Genomic DNA, 26,299 nt, shown 5'->3' with positions numbered 1-26,299 from the left:
TTGCGCATGGCCTGAACATGGCTGTATCAGTTGGCAAGAGTCATTCTTCCAACATCAATATACTTTTGCCTTGCATCACAATCCACATTCGGACTCAACCTCACTTGCATTTGGACCTAATTGAGTTGCTTCATGGTCCTGTACATGCCCATGCAAGCGTGCACTTCACATTGCCAAATTTGGAAGAATTTTCAAAGGTGCAAATATCACTTGCATTTGCTATAAATAGAGGTCCATTGCATCAGTTATGAGGGCCTTGCGCGCCAGCTTTGCCTCCCACATTTGAAACCCTCACCATTGGAAGGAAAACCTGAGAAATTTCACTTGAAATTTGAGTTTGAATCTCACTGTTTGGAGATTCAAAAACTCCAGGATCCAAAGCCTTGTACCGTTCCTAATCAACTTCTGTAAGCTCCATAAGCAAGATCAAACACGAACTGAAGCAAGAGAGATCAAGTTATGCACATCATTAAAGGTATTTTTCCAGATTTTTCTTCTCTTCGATACTCTTTTAATTCTCATCAATTCTCTTGGATCCTTGGTTGTCTGAAGTCCTACCAATGTAGGCAAGAAGATTGAGTTGCTTTGAGGTCAAATCGAAGCAACTCAGTTCATTTACCTCAAATTTCAACTTCATGAATCTCTCAATATGCTTAGAGTTAGGTTAAATTAAGTTCATATTCGTGATCTATGCCATTTTTTCTTTAAGATCATGTCCTCTTTTTTCATTCATGTGATGGTGATGAGAGAACCAGTCCGGCCAGGGTCATCGGAGAAGATAACCGATGATTTGCTTCAGCGATTTGCTGGACACGTTCTGAGCCATTTGATCATTTCAATTTGTTTTAATCCTGAGCACTCTTTGTGATTACCAGTTGTGTGGTACGTTGACTAGTGTGCACCATGGAACGCGCATTTTCATCCACTTGATTTGCCACCTAAATTAATGAGGGAGATCAAGTGGTCCACGTTTTTCTGATTAATTGAATTTTCATTTTATTTCTTTTATTTTCATTAATTCATATTAAATTTAATATTGATCCAAAAAATATGAGAGTTTCACCAAATTTTTAAAAATAAAATCTTCTTTCATTTTCTGAATTACAATTATTTTTTGGATCATTATTAATATTTTTCATGATTTAATTGATTTTGTGAATATTTTTAATTGTTTAAAAATACTTTTAAGTTTCCAAAAATTCTGAAAATTTTTCTCCAAGGTCCTTTGGTGTTTTGATGAGGTTTTAGGAAATTTACCAACCATAATTTAATTTAATGCATATTTTTATTATTTTTAATTGTTTAAATGCCAAATTATTTGTGTGGAGCTATTTTAATTGACTTTGTGAGTTTGGGTTGTGCTGTTGGGCCTTAGTCGAGGTTGATTTGACTTTGCTAGGTTAAGATCATTGGATTTAGGGGATTGATGGAATGTACATTCCATCTCCCAAAATGAATGAATGATCTTAATTTAGTAAAAGTCTTCCTTTGACCAATTTGTGATTGATCCATTCCCCTCCCTATTCATCTCATTCCCCTTCTTTATTCATCCATGTCATGCACCTATGACATCTCAAATATCCTAATGCTAGTTGATTGCAAAATCAACATGAGTATGGATGAGATTAGGTTCACCAATTTGCATATTCTTTTTGTGTATGGTATATTTCATGAGCATAGTCTATTATACTATGTCTCTAACATGCATTAACACCAATATTCTATTGCCCGACCTCAAATAGTTGTGACTTCTACATAAGTCCAATTACGATTACTTAACATAGCGCTAAATTTTGACACAAAAAAGGCATAGCATTCTAGTTAGTGATATTGTAAGTCTCCCCCCTTTCATGGTATTATGTGAAAACTTGGCATTTTTTCCTTCCTTTGGAAGATGTCTTGGTTCAAGGATCCATGCTTGTGATAAGTGAGTTGAGTGTTCTCCAAAGAATGACTTAAACAAAAGAAAAGCAAAAGCAATACTAACTCTTAATTCAGTAAAAACTAACATTTAATTTTAAGTCATTTACTTTTAATGCACTTTAATTTTTAAGCCTTATGCATTTGCCATTATTCATATCATTCAAGTTGTTTATTTTAATGTCATTTTCATTTTGTCCATTTGGACCATATTTTACGATATTTTGTGTTTGTATATATTTGTTTGTTTGTGTGGTCTTTTGACTTTAATGTACGTAATAAGAACAAAAACCCTAAAAAATATCTTGTGTGGACTGTTGGTTTGATCTTAGACTATTGGACTTAAAATCTAGGCAACACTCCCTATGCAAAGGACTTGGCCAATGCCAATTTTATGAGACCAAGCGCTTGTGAAGTGAACATTCATCTGATACAACTTTGAAGATCCATTTGAGTTCATCTGCTACATGATCATTGTGAAGATGTTATTTTGAACCTGTGACTTATGCTATCTTTGAATTCATCTGACACATGGGAAATTTGAAGAATATCATGGAGTTGCTAAGCTTGGATGTGGCTATCTTTATTTGATTTTTTGCTCTTCAACTTGCTATTTGTGTATTGTTTGTTGCTTGATTCAAAAGTCCAAGGGAAATTTGGGTTTCTATATGACATTCTTGTCTATTGGTTTGCAACCCATTAGTCAGATCTTTTCAACTCTCAACTTTTAAATTTATGCTTAAGATTAGTCTCTTCATCTCCTCCCCACTTCTTTAATTTCAAAATCTCTCCCTCCTTTTAAAAATCTTCTTTGATTGTATCTGTTGTATAAACTTTGACGATTTTGTAAACTAGAAACTTTGGCCTTATGCCATTGCATTTTTAAACTCCTTTTCTTAATCAAACTTGTGAATAAACTTAACTATACTTGACTTAAAATTTCCAAAATCCAAAAATAACTAACACTCATTCAAACCATTTTTAGGCCCTTGTGTCTTTTAAACTTAAATTTTTGTTAAAAGCAATGCACTCACTTTGAAATTGTTACCACGAACTACAAGATTTTGATCCCTCATTTTGATGTTGGTACGTAGGAACAAGTATGAAGGTCTTGTCAAACACAAAAATATAATTAATGAATTATTTTCTCATCCCCACACTCTTTTTATTTGCAAACATCATTTGTACAAAAACACATATGCACACAAGAAAGGGCTCCCTAGGAGTACCTAAGACACTTTGGGTGCTAACACCTTCCCTCTGTGTAACCAACCCCATTACCTGTAATCTCTGGCATTTTATTAGTTTTGATTTGAAAACTTCTTATCTTTTGGGTTTTGCTCGTACTTTTCCCTTGGAAACAATAAAAGCGCGGTGACGACTCTGGTTTAATTGACGTCTAGCTTATCCATAGCTTGATGGTCATGAATTTACCGCTACATCATCATTTGCATCTTTCAAAAACAAATCAAAAACACTCATCCGTCCACCCTTTTCTAATCAAAACTATACTTCAAAGCTGACTTTCCGGTATATTACACGAAGATACCAAAAAGTCGTCATGGAGCAGTGATTGAAAAAATAGCAAGTGTACTATTTTTCCTCTGTAGTAATAATGAGGAAAGTTCCTTGAATATCGATCTTGAGGACTGCTTGACGATACAGAGTTCTAGATTAATTTCAACTAAACAAAAGCTTGGGGGTTTTGGGATAATTTGGTGAAATTATGAAAGCAATTGCATATAAAATAAATAAAATACGCTAACGGTTAAAATAGATATGAGTAGTATGCTAGGGAAGGTGTGTGATTTATTCCTGTAACAACTATGAATCAATATTACAACAACAAATATCAATTAATTAATTACCAGTTCTTTAGGGTGTTTACTCCTAAGTCCTTAGTGAGAAAATCTTTAATCATTCATCCTAATGCATATGTCCATAGAGAATTATAGATGAAATTAAGTATTCGATTATCAAGAATATTATGGTTTCTGTAGTGTATCCCTAGTCCTAGGTAATATCTACAATAGAATAATCTCAAGCAAGGCATTAACAATGGCGGTCCATTCTTATCGTTAATCGTAAGTCAAACCCGTTTGTTCGACAGGGCGAGCATTAAGAACAACAAGAGAATAAATTAATTATGGAAAACAATATTGTTATTGCAAATATAAAATCATAGTTATTCCAAATTCAAATAAGGGACACCCCCTAACATCGGGGGGTTTAACTACTCATAATATTCAATAAAAAAAATACAAAATTTAGATATTATAGATCCTAAGATGAAATTGAATCTTCAATCGCTTCCGATCATGAAAATCTACCTTCCACCAAAGCTTCTGTGTTCTTCAATATTTCTCTCTGTATTTTTTCCGTTCAAAAAGAGGTCCTTTCAAATGTGATAGTAATCTCCTTTAAATAGAGAAATTTCCCTTTTTCAAATTCCCATCGTCAATCAAATGTTTTTGGACAATGAGATCAGGTATAAAAATAGCCCAATTCACAATAATTTCCAAATCTGGCCTAAAAAGGAAAGTTTTCCAAAAATCACACGTCTGCCTGCTACGATTGTAGCAGGTGCTACGGGTGACCGTAGCAGGCCACTGGACCTAGCCTGTCAGCTGAAACTAGAGGTTTTAGTATGCACCGTCAGTAGCAGGTGGTATGGGTGGCCGTAGCAGACCACTGTTTCTTGTGGATTTTGGCTTTTGTTCCAGACCTCTCTGCTACGACCCGTAACAGGTGCTACGGGTGCCCATAATAGGCCACTTGAGCGTGGGAAAACTTCTTCGATTTTTCATGATTCTCCCTGGTTTCTGCATCTGATCATACTTGAAGATCTGTTTGAACTTGAAGACAGTAAAAACATACAACCCAAGCATAAAATGCAGACAATGGAAATAAATTGATGAAAAACAGTGAAACGATTAAATGACATTCACGGTAAAAGAAGGTGTAAAAATCACTTCAACTATATGAAAAATGCAAATAACTCTCCTACTTTCACCTGTTAAAATGGTGATATCTATAGAACAAATGGTGACTGATCACAAACCCAAACTTAGCTTGTTTCTCGTCCTCAACCAACTTTAAGTACAAAGACTCATGTCACTCCCAAATGAAATAAAAACTTTTCACGTACCATCATACCTCTTAGATCTTCTATGACCCTTATTTGTTGATACCTTTGGTTTTTGCTGGATTACCGAGGTCGATTGATTGACTGCACATTCACTTGAAAGTACTTCTTCACCTGTCAACTCAGTTCACACTCTCACCAAATCTCTCGTGTGTTAATGTGTTTTACACTTAAAATTTATAGTACCCAATACCATACCATAGGCTTGAATAAATTCTCTTTTGATGTCAAGGTGCACGACACACACATTCTTTGAGGTATTTATGGTTGTAATGAGGCTATGGTTAAGGTAGGATAATTTTGGAAAAGTAGGTTAAGATTCATAGTCAATACGATCGTTATCCTCACTATGCTCATTCTGATGGATTAACTATTATCGAGGATTTAACTTTTGGATTTGTCTTTATTTTCAATATCCGCTGACTTCTTCTTCTTTCAAGTGCCCTGATGATTATTTTTTTATTATTCATTTCAATTTGATTTTTCAAATTTTCATCTGTTTTTTTCTTTTTCTTCTGGTTTTCTAAATCATCAGGTGTCCTCATTTGTACTAACGTTGCACAGCTACCCCAAACTTAAAGGTTGTTATTCCAACAACAACCCCAAACTTAGAATGAACATGGATTTGATAACTCACATACATGCTCTGAACAAGGGGGGGGGGAGTGTTAGGGCCATGAGTTAATATTATGTGTTTTTTTAAAGCAAACAAACGGGTAACAACTCAAACGGGGTTAACAATGGATAATAATAAAAAGGATGGCTGAAAAGGCTCAGGGGTATAAAAAAAACGTGCCTCAGTGTGTGTAATCATGCAACCGAAATAATAAAAGAACGTACACAAGTTCTAAATGATAAAGACATACTTGAATGCTCTCTTATGATGTACATTGTGTTTGGCTTTTTCTACTCTTACCATGTTGGGTAGAGCTGACAACCTCCACAGTACCTCTTGCTCGATGTGGCTTCTCAATCAGTTGTCGTAAACCTGCTTAACTTTTAGTCCAACTAAACTAAACAAATAAGATCATCTATAGGTATATAAAAAAAATTGGCGAGTTAACATGCATAGAGGACACACATGCCTTCAGTTTGGGTACTTTCTGCACGACCATTAAAGCTATAATTATCACATTACTAGATGAAGGTAAACAACCATAAAATAGACAACTTAAAGCAAACAAAACTCAGCAATTAATATGAAATTGAAACTAAAAGTAAAAATTACGAATACTTTCCTTAGGTTGCCTCCCAAGCAGCGCTCCTTTATCGTCATTAGCTTGATGCGTCATTCCCTCTGTTATGGGGGGTACTTCAGCTTCCACACCTTGTTGCACTTCTTTTCCAAAACTAGGAAACCGTCTTTTTCAGAGGTATGGATTCCTTTGTGCCACAAGTACTTTCCAACTTCCATATCCTTACCTTGATTTCGCTTTCTCTTCTTTCTCATGGCTTTCGAAATGGAAATAGGAGTTTTCCCACTCGGGGTTGCTAATGAAGGTGAGACCAGTTGAGATGGCCTTCTTGAGACTTTTTCTGACGTTGGCATGTCACTTTGGCCTTTCACATTTGTCTTGATCACGCCTACTTGATAGTGATATTCTTTTTCCACCTCTAGCTTCCTGTTTTCAAGAACATTCAAGGTTATTTCATCATCATAAACTTTTAAAGTTAATGTGCCGTGGTCTATGTCGAAATTGTATCGACTTGTCTGCATGAATGGTCGACCCAGAATGATAGGTGTCCTTCATCTTTCGGTATGTCTATTATCAGAAAATCAACAGGAAAGCTAAATTGTTCTATTGTCACCAGTATGTCTTTTGCTATCTGTAGCGGGGTATTCGTTACCTTTAGATTTATTGACTAAATCAAAAGTAAATCATACAATTCGAGTCGCCACTGCACTTCTATTTATCCAAAGGAAAGGTTAGAAAGCGAACAAAAACCGAGAAGTTTTATCAAATCAAAAACTAATAAAAATGTCAGAGATCTGGGTAAGGGGGTTGGTTATGCAATGGGAAGGTTTTAAGCACCCAAAACATCCTTAGTACTCTAAGGGAGCCCTTTTTGCAAATGTTGTATGGTAGGTTGGTATTTGTGAAAATATTTGTGCAAACATGATTGGGGAGATGAGAAAAGAATATACAATTACTTACAATATTGTTGTTTGAATGGATGAACCCATTTCCTACGTACCATCGCAAAGGTTGGATCAAAACCTTGTAGTTCGGGGTAAAAATCTCAAAATAAGTTGGTGAATTGATTTGACAAAAGCCTTAAGGTCTTTTGTTATCAAAGGGAGAAAACTCAACCTAAACCAACAATCCACCATGTGAGGAGAGCTTCAACATACTAGTGAGGGATCCACCCTATAATAAGTATGGAAGACTTATAGCCCAATCACTAAGGATGAGGTGAGGTTTACATCAACCACTATGATAACTCAAACCTATGGCTAATGTTTATGAAAAAAATATTTTAGCAAAGATGGCCATTGGAACCACAAAAGCACACTTGAGTGAGTTGTATTTACAAGTTAGGAGTATTCACAAAATGAAGTCAAAGTTGACTTAAGATTTAATTCAAAATAAGTATTAATGAAAGGAGTTTGAAAAATCAAAGGCATATGGCCTAGGTTTCTAGTTTTGAAAACAATGTCAATGTTTGCACAAAATGAGTTTGGCTTGGGTTAGAGTGGAGAGAAGAAGAGAAGGGCTAGGTCCTAAACATGCAAAGATTAGAGAAGAGAAATAAAACCCTTGGAGTTCCTTTCTTGAGATCATAAAGATGATTCAAGAGCTCCTTTCCTTTGGACTTGGCAAGCAATAAGCAATTAACTCAAGCAATCAAGCAAATATTTAATCAAGCTCCTAGGATCCTCCAATTGGCTTGCCTTTCTCTTAACTTGGATGTTCATGACAATGGTCCTTCTAACTAGCTCAAATTTGGAATCCCTATCACACAAGAACAAACAATCAAAAAGTTCATAATGTAATCAAAGGAATGTGCCAAGAGAGAGTTTAGATTAGGGGTCCTTTCAATGTCATCTTTCAAGATTAAGCATTCTAAAGGCATGAGACCTAGTTGCTCTTCAACATATTTAGCATTCTAAAGGCATGAGGCCTAGTTGCTCTTGAAACTCCATTAAGCATAAGTGAGGTCCTAATTCTAAGTCCTTTCTCCTTTTTGCATTGGGTACAAACAAAAACAAAACAAACACAAGGCAATAGTATATATACAATAATGTGCTCAAGTGAGCAAAAGGCAAATGGCATAAACATAAACATGACCTCAAACGAGCAAAGGGAAAAGACAATATGAATAAATGAGCAAGAAATTAAATTGCATTAAAGTAAATTGCAAGAATTAAATGCTTGAATTAAAAGTTAGTACTTAGTAGTTAATGTTAGTGTGCCATAAGGCAATTTAGTGCTATGTTAAGCAATCGTAAGTGGACTAATGTAGTAGTCACACCTATCTGAGGCCGGTCAATAAAACTAGAGGAAAATAAACACAAGTCAGAGATCATGACTAGTAAGCCAAGCTCCTACAACTTGCCATGCGAAAAGAAAAGAAGAATGACCTTGTATGGATTTTAGGTTCTTTGCTTGACCAAGAAGCAACCTATCTTGGACACAAAGCAATTCACTTGATCTTTGATCAAGATGAATTTGATTTGGATCAAAGAAGGTTAAGCCTCTCATATGTCAAGGCTAACCACAAATCATTAACTCATTGGTCAAAAGAAAAAGAAAAAGATGAAGATGGAAATGAAATGAACAAAAATGAGAAATCAAATGACATAATCAAAACACATTGATCAAACATGAATGGAATCAACATCAATCAATGGTAAACAGAAGTGGAATGAAGATTAGAAGTCAAGAAAGGTCAAACATATTTTTGGTATTTTTTGGAATTAAAATAATACATAAAATAAAATGAACAAATAAAGGTCAAACTTCAAATCCAATTCAAATCAACTTGGATAAGTCCAATTGGATCATCATAAGTCTAACATGGTCAAACAAAGTTTGACAAATTTTCTCAACAATTTTTGAAAATAGAAACTATTTTTAAACAATTTAAAAATGGAGAAAAATAACATATATGAACTAAAATCTCAAATAAATCTCAAACCAATTAAGAAATTGATGAGAATATTTTTCATAGACTTATCATCATTCATACATGTTAAGAAAATATTTTTGGCATTTTTGAATATCAAAAAGTATTTTAAATGAATTAAAAACAATCAGAAATGAAATAATTCACAAAAAAAATTAAATGGAATCACAAAAATAATTAAAAATCATTTTATGAAACTAGAATTTAAGGGATTTTTTTTGCAATTAGTCCCATATTTTTGTGATTCCAAATAAAGAATTATGAATTTTTGAAAATAAATGGATTAAAAAAAATTAAATCAGAAATTAAGAAATTAGAAAAAACCACAAGCGTCTGATCAGAGCTCATTAATTGACGTGGCTGATCAGAAGGCTCTCAAGCGCGCGCTCATTGTGTTCCTTGGTCAAACGCGTGGTATGCAGCATTAAATGAAGTCATAACAATGCAAGGGTAGGATTAAATCTGGGAATCAACATCCAACAGCCATGGTTCAGACGCGTGGGGACGGTGGTGGAAATCACCATATTCCCAGGTGACAAGGCACAATCCGGCCACCAGTTGCAGGTTTTGAAACCTCAACTAAAACACGCGATCCATGTACCAAATTAAAGTTGGGGTGATGTACATCTCCCCTATAACCTTAGTTTTTGCTCAAGATTCTTATGGAAGAACAAATCTGAGGTTGAAAAACTAGGTGTTCATTCTGAATTTCACCAATTCACAAAATTAAAGCCACCATTGGCCTACCTCTCATGTGAGGACTTCAGAAATATAAACCAACACAAGCAATGCACAATATTCAGTGAGATTCGAAGCAAAAGAGTTTATGTATAAACCTTTGTAGAGAAACTTTTATGAGCTTGATCCAACCAATTCTTTGCTTGCAGCTTGATCCTGATGCTTGGTACGAGAGCTAGGCTTAGGAATTAGTGATGATAATCAACTGATGTTGTTGAAAATCACACTTGAAAAATGAAAGTGAAAACTCAAATTCCTTTGGTGAGAGGTTGGGGAATCAATTCAGCAGAGATTCAGGCGCCTTCAGGTTACCATTTGAGTGAAGAGAGCATTCTATTTATAGATGAAAGTGCAAGGCAAGGGTGAGCAAACTCGTGTGCATGAACTTGGGTCCTCCATGCATGGGCCTGTACAGGCGCATGTGAGGCCCAAAACCACTTGCAAATGAATGTTGAACATCAACCAAATTGAATTGGACATGCAGATTGCATGGCATTGGATTGTGCATGAAGATTTAACATGAAATGCATAATTGATCATAATTGTTCTCCTCTTTGAAAATCCATTTTGGAAAATTCAAACATAAGCATGTGGGTAATGGTTGGAAAGATCTTGACATAAGGAACAAAAGTTATGTTGAACAAAAATCCATTTGGGGTTTGAAAATTTTTGAAAACTGGCCATGAAGTTCAAGGTACAAAACATGTATGTGAAAAATTTGCCAAAAATGAACAACTTCAATCCCTTCTGTTTCAATGATGAAAGCCTCAGATGACAAAACCTCCAACATAAGAGTTGTATATCGTTTCAAGATAATAAATTTGGACTTAAAGTTTTCATAATTTAGATTTTTGATGAGAAAGTTATGGGCACTTGAAGTTGGACTTTTTCACATTTCAATGGCTTTGGTCCAAAGGGACCTATAATGTGTTGTATTATCACATGTGTTTCTTTTAGGATTATGAAATTTTGTCCAACATAACAATTGAATTAGGCATCTTAAACTTTCTAATTCACTTGGTATCACCCCAAAATCAGAAAAAATGAGGGAGTTAGGTCCTTGGGAAGTTGATCCAAAATTAGGGTTTCAATCAAAATGACCTATAATGTTTTGAAATGAATGATGACCTTCCAAGTTTCAAATGGATTTTTTATGAACATGAAAGTTTTCCATATGTGTCTTAAGAACATTTTTGCTCTTGGGGTCATCATCATTTGACAAACATATCAATAGTTAGGTCTTAGTGGATTTCAAAATAGTCAGATGATTTGACTGATCAACTTCTCAAAGCCAAACTTCAAAACTTGATGAATTAATGATTGAGGACACTCACATAAGATCATATATGTATAAAATGATGAATGAAAGAACTTCCCTTGATTGAATTTGATTATAGGTTGAGGTTGCTTCATGAGCAAGGCACAAGTCAATGCACAATTGAATTAGGGTTTCCTTGGGAAACAATTCTCAAGCCCTTTGGTTTATCTTGATCAAATTGACAAATTAAGATACTTGGGAAACATATATGATGATTGAGAGCTTTGGGAACCATTTTCATGCTTGCTCTCACCTTCATCTAGCCACTTCAATGAGCATAGGGGCCTCCTAGGAGCCTTGGATCACATGACTGCTTAAGCTTCAAAACAAAAGATGTTAGTGACATATTTTTGTGCTTTTGGTTAGTGAACAAAATAAGAAAATCAATAATATACAATTCAAGCATGCTTGGTGGTCTCAAACCAACTCACACAAGTCCCAACCCTAGGTTAAGGAGCCAAGATGCCATGATCCTTGAGGCAATGCAATGAGCAATGATGTGATGCCATGAGGGATCTTAGGGTCAAAATTGAAGGTGAGAAAAACAAGAAAGGAGGGGTTTGAATTGTTTTGGAAAATAAGCACTTTTTAAAATAAAAACCACACAAGGAATTTATACTGGTTCGCTTATAACACAAAGCTACTCCAGTCCACCCGGCCAAGGTGATTTCGCCTTCAACAAGGACTTAATCCACTAATCTTGAAAGATTGATTACAAACAACGTCTAAGAGAAAGATCTCTTAGTCCTCTCAAGTATACAGACTGCGCAGAGTCACTTGAGGAAATACAACAAAGATAAAGACTTATGTAATCTAGAGTGCTTCAAAGATAAGCAAATATTACAACAGTAAGAACAAAAAGTGTTTCACGTTCTAAGCAAAAGCTTCGTGAAGATTGAGAGAATAAAACGTTTTTATGTGTGTTGATGTTTCAGTATCTTCTCTATTATATTTCTCAATGTTGATTGCAGTCCTTTATATAGGAGTGAAGTAGTCGTTGAAATTGATGGCCAATAATTTGAATTAATGCCATAACTTATATAGCTTCTTGCCAACACTACTTTTTCTCCTCGAATGACTTCTTTCCAAATATAGTTCCTTTTCATTTGAATTTGGAGTTAACGTCTCTTTCTGTATTAGGAAATCCATTTCCAAACCTTTATTTGAAGTTAACGTTACTCTTTCTTTATTAGGAAATCCATGATCAGAGTCTTCATGTTTCTGGGAATCTTGGAATCTTGCTATCTAATCTTCTGATGTTGATCTCTTTTGAGTTCTGATGGTTTCTTCAGATAGCGCTGAGAACTTCTGGAGTTTGATATACCGTTGTTTAGAGTCAGAACTTCTAGAGCGTACTTCTTGTTCAGATGCTTCTGATATTTTGCTGTTTTGCTCAGAGTTAGACTTTCTTGAACGTGTTTCTACTTCTGGTCTTCTGATAATTTGTATCTGATATGATTCTTTATCTGATGACGTCATCAGATCTCTTCCTTCTTTCCTTAGAACCCTGCACACTTAGAAACTTTTCGTTAGGGTGCCATTTTTGGTTTCATCCTTTGTTATCATCAAAATCATGGAATCTGTTGTAGAACAATTTTTGTTCTTACAATCTCCCCCTTTTTGATGATGACAAAACAAACTCAATTAGCAGATGAAACATAAACAATATCAGATCAGATAGACAAGAGCTCCCCCTGAGATAGGCTAGGGAGTTCAGAAGTCCTTACCAGAGTTTCCAAGCAATGAGGTTTCGTGATACCTTCTGCAATTTTCTTAAGTCTAGTGTTAGATAAATTTATTTTTAAGAAAAATATGTTGCAGAGTGCTTAAGGTATTTAGGCAGTATTTTCATCAGAGCTATTAATGACTTCTCCCCCTTTTTGTCAGAATCAAAAAGACAGCAAAAAAAGAAATTCAAGTGAAAAGCATTATATTCAGATAAAGAGGCAACGGAGACAAGGGCAAAAAGAACAAGTAAACATCAGAAACAAGGAAAGCAAGACAACAGGCAAACAAAATCCTAAGTGCCTAGGGGTTGGGAGGCGGAGGCATTCTCTGAAGCAATTGAGCTAGCATGTTCTGAATGTTGTCGTTGACAGTGTCTTGTTTATCCATTCTGGCACGGAGTTCCTTCTGATCTTTCTTCAGTTCTTCCAGCGTCTGGAGAACCATAGGAACAACAGATGAGGACTCCCCCTGAGTCAGAGCCTGTTGTGCTTCAGCAGCGGCCTTTGCTTCAGCTTCAGCAGCAGCCTGTGCTTCAGCTTCGGCAGCAGCAGCAACATCGGCCAGAGCTTTAGCTTCAGCTTCCTTTGCCCTTAGGATTTCAGCTTCCCTTGCTCTTTCTTCCTCCAGCCTTCTGGCTTCTTCTTCAGCTTCTCTTGCAAGTCTCTCCTGTAGTCTTGCCCCAGCATCTCTGATAAAGTCGTTTCTGACTTGTTCAGAGATGTGCTTCAGTTTAAAAGCCTCAGAGGTCATCCAGCCAATGACTCTGTTCCAGTGTGTCCTTACAGAATCAGGATCATCACTGATGCCAGAGTTACTGGTCAGAGACTTGACCTTCTGAACTGAAGCCCCTGCGAACAGCATGATGGCTTCCTCAAGGGTAGGTATAGAAAGGTCAGGTTCAGAGGTATGAGGTGGAGAGGTTGGAGGGCTGAGGTTTAGTGTTAGAGGTTCAGGTTCAGCTTCAGGTTCAGGTTCAGGTTCAGGTTCAGGTTCAGCGGAGGTGTTTGGCGGGGTGATATCAGAGGTGTGGAGGTCAGAGGGTTGAGCTTCAGAGGGTGTGTTTGTTGTTTGTTGTGGTGGTGAAGTTACTTCAGGTTGTGTTGGTTGTTGTGAAGCGAGGTTTTGAGCCTGAATTTGGGCTAGGGTTGGAGAGTTAGGGTCAGAGTGTTCTGGGTCAGAGGAGAGGATAAGGTATGGAGGTGATTCTGGGGCTGAAGATGAAGAGGAAGTGGTTTGGTTCATTTCTTCAGTTTCAGATAGAGGTAGTGATGTATGAGCAAGATTAAAATTGTTGAGTTTGAAAATGGTTGGATTTATTTCCTGAGCAATGCGCCTTGACCTAGGGTTGATGTTGTAGATCCTTCTTCCTCCATCTTTCTTCATGTTCAGTAAAGAAGCAATTGACTTTTCAGTAATCACTATCTTTACCCCCAATACGTAGGAGACGATGAAATGGTCATCAGCGTCAGCAAATCTCCAGAATTCTTTAATGAGATTTGGGTAAACAGGGCCATAAAGCCTTTGGAAGTAGTTTTCCCACCCTTGTTGACGGAGTTCTTCAGTAAGATCTACTCCATTTCTCTTCATGTTGTCGAAGTCCACTAGAGATTCACACAAAACTTCCAGTCCCTCAAAGGGAGTTGCTAGGTTTATATGGGGTTTACGATCAAGAACATGGGGTTCCTTGTACACTGGAGTAATGGAAACGCCTGTAACTGTTGGAGTGGAAATGCCTGAACTTTGGGCAGTGGTGTTGGATTCCATTTGTTGAGAAAAGTTGAAAACTTGTTGTTGTTGAGCATCCATAGTTGATGAAGAAAAAGATGAAGATGAAGTGTTTGTAGAAATGCTTCAGAGAGGGTTTGAGAGTGAGTGAGAGTGATAAGTGTGTGAAATGTGAGAGGAGTGTTTAAATACCCTAAACGAAAACACATGCAAAACGACACACAATTCAGCGTTAGCACAGAACTCAAGTTAGCACGCTTGGGAAAAATGATTAAGGCTCATTAATGAATGTCTAATCCCAACAATATGCACACTGCTCGAGGAGATCTCAATCGTCTGGCCTTTGAATTTCCTCTGGACAGCTGTCTAGAAGTTCCAAAGTTAGACGCTAAGTGCTCCACGTGTTTTGATGTATCTGATCTTCAGGAATACCAAAGGATTGGTTCCTGGAGATTTCTAACTCAGATATCTTCTTAACTTGGTAGAAGTATCAGAGTCAGAGACAAAATCTCATTTGTTTATGTCAGAGTCTCATTTTACATCTTCAGAGGCACAATTTATTCAGGGCAATTTTGAATGTTCAGATTTTCTAAGATAAAAAGAAATCTATCTTCAGCTAAAGGCTTAGTAAATATATCTGCCCATTGATGATCTGTATCAATTAACTTCAATGTTACTATCCCTTTCTGAACATAGTCTCTGATAAAATGATGTTTTATTTCAATGTGCTTAGCTCTGGAGTGTAGAATGGGATTCTTACTTAGACAAATGGCAGCAGTATTATCACAGAAGATAGGAATGTTACTCTCGAAGATTTGCAGATCTTCTAACTGATTCTTCATCCAGAGCATCTGAGTTGTGCACAGTGATGCTGAGATATATTCTGCTTCTGCAGTAGATAGAGCAATAGTTGACTGTCTCTTGCTGGCCCAGGATATCAGATTGTTTCCCAGAAGCTGGCAATTTCCAGATGTGCTTTTTCGTTCTAATCTATCTCCTGCATAATCTGCATCACAGTAACCCGAAAGTCTATACTCTGATGTTTTCTCATACATCAGGCCCAGGTTAGGAGTTCCTTTCAGATACTTGAGAATTCTCTTAACTGCTGTTAAATGAGATTCTCTAGGATCTGATTGGAATCTGGCACAGAGACAGACACTAAAGAGAATATCAGGACGAGTAGCAGTCAGATAGAGAAGAGAGCCTATCATACCTCGATAGAGCTTCTGACAAACCTTTTTGCTTACTTCTTCCTTTTCAAGAATGCATGTCGGATGCATGGGAGTTTTTGCAGAGTTGCAGTCAGCCATATCAAATTTATTTAGAACATCTTTAATGTATTTGCTTTGATGAACGTATGTAACTTCTGATCTTTGGTTAATTTGAATTCCCAGAAAGAACTTTAGTTCTTGCATTAAGCTCATTTCAAATTCTGCCTGCATTAACTTAGAGAATTCTTGACAAACAGAGGCGTTAACTGAACCAAAAATAATATCATCAACGTATATCTGGCATATCATGAGATCATTGTTAAGGTTCTTACAGAAGAGTGTGGAGTCAACTTTCCCTCTGATAAAATTGTGTTCCAGAAGAAAATTGCTTAAACGTTCATACCAAGCTCTGGGAGCTTGTTTAAGTCCATATAAAGATTTTTTAAGTTTAAAAACATGTTCTGGAAAATTTGGATTTTCAAAACCCGGAGGTTGGTTGACATACACTTCTTCTGAAATATAACCATTAAGGAATGCACTCTTGACATCCATTTGATATAATTTGATAGAGTGGTTTATAGCAAAAGATACAAGAAGACGAATAGATTCTAACCTTGCGACTGGAGCAAAGGTTTCATTATAGTCAATACCTTCTTGTTGACTATAACCTTGAGCTACCAGTCGAGCTTTATTTCTGACGACTTCTCCTTTCTCATTCAGCTTGTTTCTGAATACCCATCTGGTTCCAATAACGTGAGTGCCTCTGGGCTTAGGAACAAGATCCCAGACACCATTCTTTGTGAATTGATCTAATTCTTCTTGCATGGCTGAAACCCAGTCGTTATCTTGAAGTGCTTCATCACAGGACGTAGGCTCAATCAGAGACACTAGTCCCAGAGGAGTATCTTCAGAAGTCCTGAAGGTAGATCTGGTTCTAACAGGTTCGTTCTTGTTTCCCATAATCAAATCTTCAGATACGTTGATACGACTTTTAACTTTCTTTGGGATTTCTGGGGATTTAATTTCTTCAGAGTTCTGAGTGACAGTTGCTTCTGGAGCTTTATCAGATCCTGCAAGAGTGATTTCTAAATCTGCAAAATTTTCAACTAGCTTTGACTTTTAAGGGTCAAGCTTATCATCAAATCTGACATGAATTGATTCTTCCACAATTTTGGTTTCTGTGTTGTATACTCTGTAGCCTTTAGAGCATTATAAGTATCCTAACATAATACCTTTCTGTGCTTTGGAATCGAACTTGTTCAGATGTTCTTTAGTGTTTAAGATAAAGCAAGAACATCCAAAAGGATGAAAATATGAAATGTTTGGTTTTCTTCCTTTACACAGTTCATAGGGAGTCTTTTCCAGAATAGATCTTATAGAGATTCTATTCTGAATGTAACACGCTGTATTTACAGCTTCTGCCCAAAAGTGCTTTGCCACATTAGTTTCATTGATCATGGTTCTGGCCATCTCTTGGAGTGTTCTATTCTTCCTCTCTACAACTCCATTTTGTTGTGGAGTTCTAGGGCAGGAGAAATCATGGGATATTCCATTAGAGTCAAATAATTCCTCAAAATCTTTTTTTTCAAATTCCCCACCATGATCACTTCTGACTCTAATAATTTTAGAGTCAAATTCTTTTTGCACTTTGGAGCAGAAACTAGTGAATACAGAGTGAGACTCACTCTTGTGCTTTAGGAATTTCACCCATGTCCAGCGACTGTAATCATCAACAATGACTAGACCATACTTCTTTCCATTGACTGATGCTGTTTTCACAGGACCAAATAAGTCAATGTGGAGAAGTTCCAGAGGCTTAGAGGTAGAAACAACATTTTTCTTTTTGAAAGACGTTTTTGAAAATTTTCCTTTCTGACATGCCTCACATAGAGCATCTGAAGAAAACTTTAGTTTAGGTAGGCCTCTGACTAACTCGAGTTTATTTAGCTGAGAAAGTTTCCTCATGCTAATGTGGCCCAAGCGTCTATGCCACACCCATTGCTCTTCGTGAACAGTCATCAGACATTTAACATTTTATTCTTTTAAATCAGAAAGATTGATTTTATAAATGTTGTTTTTCCTCTTGCCTGTGAATAGGACTGAACCATTGTTTTGATTTATGGCTTTACATGTTTTTTGATTAAAGATCACGTCATAACCGTTATCACTTAATTGACTTATGGATAACAAGTTATGCATTAATCCTTCTACGTAAAGAACATCAGATATAGAGGGAAGAGTGCCATTACCAATAGTTCCGGAGCCTCTGATCCTTCCTTTCTGATCTCCTCCGAAGCCTACGAATCCAGCATCTTTAAGTTCCAGGCTTTGGAACATAGACTTTCTTCCTGTCATGTGTCGCGAGCATCCAGAGTCCAGGTACCATGACTGGTGTCTGAACTTTGCTGCATAGGATATCTGCAACATAAACAATCTTATCTTTTGGTACCCAGAATCTCTTAGGTCCTCTTTGATTAGTTTTCCCAGAGTTTCTTATAACTTTGGGTTTTCTAGCATTTTCAAATTTTTGTTCTTGTGTGTGCGTATAGTGATATGAAAACGGAGATTTAAGTTGGTCACCAGTAGAAACTTTATGTTCCTTAGAATCATACCCAATTCCCTTTTTATTGTTCTGACTGACTCCATAAATCATGGATGCCATGACACTCCTTCCTATCCCATTTTTCAGAAATTCTTGAAAGGCTTCTTCGTATTTATAAATTATTGCATTTGAAGTCTGTGGAGTTTGAGATAACACTTCTTCCAGTTCTAAACGTTTTTTATTCGCTGCATCTCTTTGTAATGTTAAGGATCTGATTTCATCCTCTCGTTTTAGAATTGTCATCTCAAGTTTGCCACATTCTTCAAATTTTGCTTCAAGACAGCCTTTTATATTTTTAAACTTTTGTTTTAATTTCTGATATGAGCTAAGAGTTTCTGACAAGCATGATTCTAGATCAGATCGAGAGAGTTCAGAAAATACCTCTTCAGATTCTTCATCTGAGCTGCTTCTGGATGTGGTAGCCATAAATGCCACATTTGCCTGTTCATCAGAGTCAGATTCTGATGAGCCAGATTCACTATCATCCCAGGTAGCCATTAATCCTTTCTTTGTCCTGAAGGTTTTTTTCTTGAAGCTTTCTTTTCTAGAATTGTCTTTCTTTAGCTTGGGGCATTCATTCCTGTAGTGACCTGTTTCTTTACATTCATAACAAGTAATATCTTTGTTAGTTTTACCTTTTGAGGTTGATTCTGATCGATCCCCTCTGGGTCTTGGTCTTCTGAAGTTGTTGTTCCTCTTTTTCCAGAGTTGTTTAACTCTTCTGGTCAGGAGGGATAATTCTTCTTCATCATCAGAATCTTCTGGTTCAGAGTCATCAGCATCTTCAGTTTCTGCCTGGAAGGCGTTGGTTCTGTCAGATTTGCGTCTTTCAGATCTGGACTTTAATGCTACAGACTTGTTCTTCTTCTGAGGTTCATCTTCCTCTAGTTCTATCTCATGGCTTCTGAGAGAACTGACCAGCTCTTCAAGACTGATATTGTTCAGATCCTTAGACAGCTTCAGAGCAGTGACCATGGGTCTCTACTTCTTTGGCAAGCTTCTGACTATCTTTTTGACGTGGTCTGCAGTTGTGTACCCTTTGTCTAGAACTTTGAGACCTGCAACAAGAGTTTGGAATCTAGAGAACATTACCTCTATGGCTTCGTCATCCTCCATTTTGAAGGCTTCATATTTCTGGATAAGCGCCAGTGCCTTTGTCTCTTTGACCTGAGAGTTTCCTTCATGAGTCATCCTCAGAGAGTCAAGTATGTCTTTGGCTGTTTCTCTGTTGGTGATCTTTTCATACTCGTTGTAAGATATATCATTGAGGAGTATGGTTCTGGCCTTGTGATGATTTTTGAAAACTCGCTTCTGATCATCTGACATCTTACTTCTGGGAACTTCAGCTCCATCCTCTGTGACAGGAGGTTTGTATCCATCTGTGACAATGTCCCAGAGATCAGCATCATAGCCTAGAAAGAAACTTTCAATTCTATCTTTCCAGTAATCAAATTTCTCTCCATCAAAGACAGGAGGCTTAACATTGTAACTATCTTTTTCATTTGTGTGGGCCATAGTTTTTCTCGTTCTGGATCTCTCTACACTGTTAAGTGTTTGATTAGAAAATCAATAACAGAGCCGGAGCTCTGATACCAATTGAAGGTGAGAAAAACAAGAAAGGGGGGTTTGAATTGTTTTGGAAAATAAGCACTTTTTAAAATAAAAACCACACAAGGAATTTATACTGGTTCGCTTATAACACAAAGTTACTCCAGTCCACCCGACCAAGGTGATTTCGCCTTCAACAAGGACTTAATCCACTAATCTTGAAAGATTGATTACAAACAACGTTTAAGAGAAAGATCTCTTAGTCCTCTCAAGTATACAGACTGCGCAGAGTCACTTGAGGAAATACAACAAAGATAAAGACTTATGTAATCTAGAGTGCTTCTAAGATAAGCAAATATTACAACAGTAAGAACAAAAAGTGTTTCACGTTCTAAGCAAAAGCTTCGTGAAGATTGAGAGAATAAAACGTTTTTATGTGTGTTGATGTTTCAGTATCTTCTCTATTATATTTCTCAATGTTGATTGCAGTCCTTTATATAGGAGTGAAGTAGTCGTTGAAATTGATGGCCAATAATTTGAATTAATGCCATAACTTATATAGCTTCTTGCCAACACTACTTTTTCTCCTCGAATGACTTCTTTCCAAATATAGTTCCTTTTCATTTGAATTTGGAGTTAACGTCTCTTTCTGTATTAGGAAATCCATTTCCAAACCTTTATTTGAAGTTAACGTTACTCTTTCTTTATTAGGAAATCCATGATCAGAGTCTTCATGTTTCTGGGAATCTTGGAATCTTGCTATCTAATCTTCTGATGTTGATCTCTTTTGAGTTCTGATGGTTTCTTCAGATAGCGCTGAGACATACCGTTGTTCAGAGTCAGAACTTCTAGAGCGTACTTCTTGTTCAGATGCTTCTGATATTTTGTTGTTTTGCTCAGAGTTAGACTTTCTTGAACGTGTTTCTACTTCTGGTCTTCTGATAATTTGTATCTGATATGATTCTTTATCTGATGATGTCATCAGATCTCTTCCTTCTTTCCTTAGAACCCTGCACACTTAGAAACTTTTCGTTAGGGTGCCATTTTTGGTTTCATCCTTCGTTATCATCAAAATCATGGAATCTGTTGTAGAACAATTTTTGTTCTTACAATCTCCCCCTTTTTGATGATGACAAAACAAACTCAATTAGAAGATGAAACATAAACAATATCAGATCAGATAGACAAGAGCTCCCCCTGAGATAGGCTAGGGAGTTCAGAAGTCCTTACCAGAGTTTCCAAGCAATGAGGTTTCGTGATACCTTCTGCAATTTTCTTAAGTCTAGTGTTAGATAAATTTATTTTTAAGAAAAATATGTTGCAGAGTGCTTAAGGTATTTAGACAGTATTTTCATCAGAGCTATTAATGACTTCTCCCCCTTTTTGTCAGAATCAAAAAGACAGCAAAAAAAGAAATTCAAGTGAAAAGCATTATATTCAGATAAAAAGGCAACGGAGACAAGGGCAAAAAGAACAAGTAAACATCAGAAACAAGGAAAGCAAGACAACAGGCAAACAAAATCCTAAGTGCCTAGGGGTTGGGAGGCGGAGGCATTCTCTGAAGCAATTGAGCTAGCATGTTCTGAATGTTGTCGTTGACAGTGTCTTGTTTATCCATTCTGGCACGGAGTTCCTTCTGATCTTTCTTCAGTTCTTCCAGCGTCTGGAGAACCATAGGAACAACAGATGAGGACTCCCCCTGAGTCGGAGCCTGTTGTGCTTCAGCAGCGGCCTTTGCTTCAGCTTCAGCAGCAGCCTATGCTTCAGCTTCGGCAGCAGCAGCAACATCGGCCAGAGCTTTAGCTTCAGCTTCCTTTGCCCTTAGGATTTCAGCTTCCCTTGCTCTTTCTTCCTCCAGCCTTCTGGCTTCTTCTTCAGCTTCTCTTGCAAGTCTCTCCTGTAGTCTTGCCTCAGCATCTCTGATAAAGTCGTTTCTGACTTGTTCAGAGATGTGCTTCAGTTTAAAAGCCTCAGAGGTCATCCAGCCAATGACTCTGTTCCAGTGTGTCCTTACAGAATCAGGATCATCACTGATGCCAGAGTTACTGGTCAGAGACTTGACCTTCTGAACTGAAGCCCCTGCGAACAGCATGATGGCTTCCTCAAGGGTAGGTATAGAAAGGTCAGGTTCAGAGGTATGAGGTGGAGAGGTTGGAGGGCTGAGGTTTAGTGTTAGAGGTTCAGGTTCAGCTTCAGGTTCAGCTTCAGGTTCAGGTTCAGGTTCAGGTTCAGGTTCAGCGGAGGTGTTTGGCGGGGTGATATCAGAGGTGTGGAGGTCAGAGGGTTGAGCTTCAGAGGGTGTGTTTGTTGTTTGTTGTGGTGGTGAAGTTACTTCAGGTTGTGTTGGTTGTTGTGAAGCGAGGTTTTGAGCCTGAATTTGGGCTAGGGTTGGAGAGTTAGGGTCAGAGTGTTCTGGGTCAGAGGAGAGGATAAGGTATGGAGGTGATTCTGGGGCTGAAGATGAAGAGGAAGTGGTTTGGTTCATTTCTTCAGTTTCAGATAGAGGTAGTGATGTATGAGCAAGATTAAAATTGTTGAGTTTGAAAATGGTTGGATTTATTTCCTGAGCAATGCGCCTTGACCTAGGGTTGATGTTGTAGATCCTTCTTCCTCCATCTTTCTTCATGTTCAGTAAAGAAGCAATTGACTTTTCAGTAATCACTATCTTTACCCCCAATACGTAGGAGACGATGAAATGGTCATCAGCGTCAGCAAATCTCCAGAATTCTTTAATGAGATTTGGGTAAACAGGGCCATAAAGCCTTTGGAAGTAGTTTTCCCACCCTTGTTGACGGAGTTCTTCAGTAAGATCTACTCCATTTCTCTTCATGTTGTCGAAGTCCACTAGAGATTCACACAAAACTTCCAGTCCCTCAAAGGGAGTTGCTAGGTTTATATGGGGTTTACGATCAAGAACATGGGGTTCCTTGTACACTGGAGTAATGGAAACGCCTGTAACTGTTGGAGTGGAAATGCCTGAACTTTGGGCAGTGGTGTTGGATTCCATTTGTTGAGAAAAGTTGAAAACTTGTTGTTGTTGAGCATCCATAGTTGATGAAGAAAAAGATGAAGATGAAGTGTTTGTAGAAATGCTTCAGAGAGGGTTTGAGAGTGAGTGAGAGTGATAAGTGTGTGAAATGTGAGAGGAGTGTTTAAATACCCTAAACGAAAACACATGCAAAACGACACACAATTCAGCGTTAGCACAGAACTCAAGTTAGCACGCTTGGGAAAAATGATTAAGGCTCATTAATGAATGTCTAATCCCAACAATATGCACACTGCTCGAGGAGATCTCAATCGTCTGGCCTTTGAATTTCCTCTGGACAGCTGTCTAGAAGTTCCAAAGTTAGACGCTAAGTGCTCCACGTGTTTTGATGTATCTGATCTTCAGGAATACCAAAGGATTGGTTCCTGGAGATTTCTAACTCAGATATCTTCTTAACTTGGTAGAAGTATCAGAGTCAGAGACAAAATCTCATTTGTTTATGTCAGAGTCTCATTTTACATCTTCAGAGGCACAATTTATTCAGGGCAATTTTGAATGTTCAGATTTTCTAAGATAAAAAGAAATCTATCTTCAGCTAAAGGCTTAGTAAATATATCTGCCCATTGATGATCTGTATCAATTAACTTCAATGTTACTATCCCTTTCTGAACATAGTCTCTGATAAAATGATGTTTTATTTCAATGTGCTTAGCTCTGGAGTGTAGAATGGGATTCTTACTTAGACAAATGGCAGCAGTATTATCACAGAAGATAGGAATGTTACTCTCGAAGATTTGCAGATCTTCTAACTGATTCTTCATCCAGAGCATCTGAGTTGTGCACAGTGATGCTGAGATATATTCTGCTTCTGCAGTAGATAGAGCAATAGTTGACTGTCTCTTGCTGGCCCAGGATATCAGATTGTTTCCCAGAAGCTGGCAATTTCCAGATGTGCTTTTTCGTTCTAATCTATCTCCTGCATAATCTGCATCACAGTAACCCGAAAGTCTATACTCTGATGTTTTCTCATACATCAGGCCCAGGTTAGGAGTTCCTTTCAGATACTTGAGAATTCTCTTAACTGCTGTTAAATGAGATTCTCTAGGATCTGATTGGAATCTGGCACAGAGACAGACACTAAAGAGAATATCAGGACGAGTAGCAGTCAGATAGAGAAGAGAGCCTATCATACCTCGATAGAGCTTCTGACAAACCTTTTTGCTTACTTCTTCCTTTTCAAGAATGCATGTCGGATGCATGGGAGTTTTTGCAGAGTTGCAGTCAGCCATATCAAATTTATTTAGAACATCTTTAATGTATTTGCTTTGATGAACGTATGTAACTTCTGATCTTTGGTTAATTTGAATTCCCAGAAAGAACTTTAGTTCTTGCATTAAGCTCATTTCAAATTCTGCCTGCATTAACTTAGAGAATTCTTGACAAACAGAGGCGTTAACTGAACCAAAAATAATATCATCAACGTATATCTGGCATATCATGAGATCATTGTTAAGGTTCTTACAGAAGAGTGTGGAGTCAACTTTCCCTCTGATAAAATTGTGTTCCAGAAGAAAATTGCTTAAACGTTCATACCAAGCTCTGGGAGCTTGTTTAAGTCCATATAAAGATTTTTTAAGTTTAAAAACATGTTCTGGAAAATTTGGATTTTCAAAACCCGGAGGTTGGTTGACATACACTTCTTCTGAAATATAACCATTAAGGAATGCACTCTTGACATCCATTTGATATAATTTGATAGAGTGGTTTATAGCAAAAGATACAAGAAGACGAATAGATTCTAACCTTGCGACTGGAGCAAAGGTTTCATTATAGTCAATACCTTCTTGTTGACTATAACCTTGAGCTACCAGTCGAGCTTTATTTCTGACGACTTCTCCTTTCTCATTCAGCTTGTTTCTGAATACCCATCTGGTTCCAATAACGTGAGTGCCTCTGGGCTTAGGAACAAGATCCCAGACATCATTCTTTGTGAATTGATCTAATTCTTCTTGCATGGCTGAAACCCAGTCGTTATCTTGAAGTGCTTCATCACAGGACGTAGGCTCAATCAGAGACACTAGTCCCAGAGGAGTATCTTCAGAAGTCCTGAAGGTAGATCTGGTTCTAACAGGTTCGTTCTTGTTTCCCATAATCAAATCTTCAGATACGTTGATACGACTTTTAACTTTCTTTGGGATTTCTGGGGATTTAATTTCTTCAGAGTTCTGAGTGACAGTTGCTTCTGGAGCTTTATCAGATCCTGCAAGAGTGATTTCTAAATCTGCAAAATTTTCAACTAGCTTTGACTTTTAAGGGTCAAGCTTATCATCAAATCTGACATGAATTGATTCTTCCACAATTTTGGTTTCTGTGTTGTATACTCTGTAGCCTTTAGAGCATTATAAGTATCCTAACATAATACCTTTCTGTGCTTTGGAATCGAACTTGTTCAGATGTTCTTTAGTGTTTAAGATAAAGCAAGAACATCCAAAAGGATGAAAATATGAAATGTTTGGTTTTCTTCCTTTACACAGTTCATAGGGAGTCTTTTCCAGAATAGATCTTATAGAGATTCTATTCTGAATGTAACACGCTGTATTTACAGCTTCTGCCCAAAAGTGCTTTGCCACATTAGTTTCATTGATCATGGTTCTGGCCATCTCTTGGAGTGTTCTATTCTTCCTCTCTACAACTCCATTTTGTTGTGGAGTTCTAGGGCAGGAGAAATCATGGGATATTCCATTAGAGTCAAATAATTCCTCAAAATCTTTTTTTTCAAATTCCCCACCATGATCACTTCTGACTCTAATAATTTTAGAGTCAAATTCTTTTTGCACTTTGGAGCAGAAACTAGTGAATACAGAGTGAGACTCACTCTTGTGCTTTAGGAATTTCACCCATGTCCAGCGACTGTAATCATCAACAATGACTAGACCATACTTCTTTCCATTGACTGATGCTGTTTTCACAGGACCAAATAAGTCAATGTGGAGAAGTTCCAGAGGCTTAGAGGTAGAACCAACATTTTTCTTTTTGAAAGACGTTTTTGAAAATTTTCCTTTCTGACATGCCTCACATAGAGCATCTGAAGAAAACTTTAGTTTAGGTAGGCCTCTGACTAACTCGAGTTTATTTAGCTGAGAAAGTTTCCTCATGCTAATGTGGCCCAAGCGTCTATGCCACACCCATTGCTCTTCGTGAACAGTCATCAGACATTTAACATTTTATTCTTTTAAATCAGAAAGAT

This window comes from Lathyrus oleraceus, chromosome 7 (assembly GCF_024323335.1).
Source record: "Lathyrus oleraceus cultivar Zhongwan6 chromosome 7, CAAS_Psat_ZW6_1.0, whole genome shotgun sequence".
Lineage (NCBI taxonomy): Eukaryota > Viridiplantae > Streptophyta > Magnoliopsida > Fabales > Fabaceae > Lathyrus > Lathyrus oleraceus.
The sequence above is the reverse complement of the archived record's forward strand: the minus strand, read 5'-3'. Positions refer to the sequence as shown.